The following is a 1,748-nucleotide window of genomic DNA, read 5'->3' as shown; positions in this document are numbered from 1 at the left end:
CTTTCCTCAGCCAATCAGGGAGCAGAGCAATCAGTGGAGCTTTACTATGCTAACAGACTGCTCTACAGGGGGTTGCTTTGGTCCCCACAGTCAGGGGAGCGGACGCAAGACGGCCTCAGAGATCTAGGCCTCCGGTGAGTCCTGAACCCCCTAGGGCTCGCCGCCGCACTAGGAGCACAATTAGGGACACTCCAGGGTCTTCAGCCCAGTGGGTGTCTGCTGCTGAGGCTGGGACAGCTGAGAGGAATCCTCTTCTCAGGCGGAGACCCAGGGTGGGAGGGGGGAGCAGACAGAGGTCCCCCCTCCTTCTCGCCCTGTGAGATCAGTAGTGCAAGCCCCGAGGGGGCTGGGCATGATGGTGGCAGTGTGCGCGGGCACGTGGACGGGGGCGCCCCAGGGCGGATTTCCAGGGTCCAGCAGTAGGGCAGAGTCGCGGGGCTCAGGACACAATACCATGTTTCCCCGAAAATAAGACAGTGTCTTATATTTATTTTACCTCTGAAAATCTCATTAGGGCTTATTTTCTGGGATGTCTTATTTTTCTCACAAAAAAATCTATATTTATTCATGTACAAAAATCTGTATTTAACAAAACCTGTAACCAGTATTACAGTGCTATAGAAAGATACCTCTGTGTTACCTGTGACCTGTCAAAATCACAGATTTCTTCTGTTATATACAAGAAGTCATGAATAAGAATTGACATAAATGAGTAATGAAAAAAAAAGACAGCTTCATAAGCAAACAAGTGCAACATAACAAGAAAATGTGCTGACAATGAACATGTGACTCATAGAGTTACATGTTAAATCTGAGTAAAAGCAAAAAAAAAAAAAAATTAATAAATATGCATTGCTGCTAATGAATGAAATACCAGCAAGGACCTTTTGAAAAGAGAATCCACCAACCTCTGCTAGTGTCACACCTGAGTACTGTAGGTTAATTAACCCTGCGATTTCTTCACCCCTTGCTCCAGTGCTTTTGAAATCTCCTGCTCTCTCTCTCTCTCTGCTCCCTCCTTCCTCTTGGTATCCCTCCGTGTACCATGTGACCACACCCTCCGAAGAAGCCAATAGGGCTTACTTTCGGGGGAGGGCTTATATTTCACCCTTGCATGATTAGCATGCTAGGGCTTACTTTCGGGGTAGGTCTTATTTTCGGGGAAACACGGTAGGAGGGAGCTGCAGGGCTCCCTGGATCTGGCGGCAAGTGCAGGGGAGCTGAACAGAAGCAGGGCACCTGTTCCCTTCTCCAGGATGGCCACAGTGGAGCAACGGGATGCGGGGACAGACGAGCGTGAGGAGGCGGGGCCACCGGGTTGGGAGTCTCCAAGAAGATAATCCAGCTTGTCAGCAATAAGGGGAGGGAGCGGCGCGAGGACGGCAAGTGTCGGGTTCCCGGGAAGTGCAGGGAGAAGAGCCGGCCGGCTTTTGGAGGATGCGGCCGGCTACGTGAGGGCTGGCAATGGAGGCAGCACGGCCGGACAGCGCAGAAAGGAGGAAGGGGCCCTGCTGGTGTTGGCCAGGCAGGGGGAAGCAGCGCAGAGAGGAAAAGAAGAAACAGCAGGGGTGGCATGCGGCTTCCCGATCCTGGGTGGTCTAGAAGTGCCTGAGCAGGAGGCTGAAGAGGACCTGTCGGAGGGAGAGCTTGCGGCCGGTGAGTACCTGTTAAGGAAAGGGGGGGATTCGGAAAATTGGGGAAGGGGTGAGGTGCCCAGTAGGCAGGATGGTCTGGGAGGCCGCAAGGGG

This window comes from Pyxicephalus adspersus, chromosome Z (assembly GCF_032062135.1).
Source record: "Pyxicephalus adspersus chromosome Z, UCB_Pads_2.0, whole genome shotgun sequence".
NCBI classification, from domain to species: Eukaryota; Metazoa; Chordata; class Amphibia; order Anura; family Pyxicephalidae; genus Pyxicephalus; species Pyxicephalus adspersus.
This window is presented reverse-complemented; position numbering follows the sequence as displayed.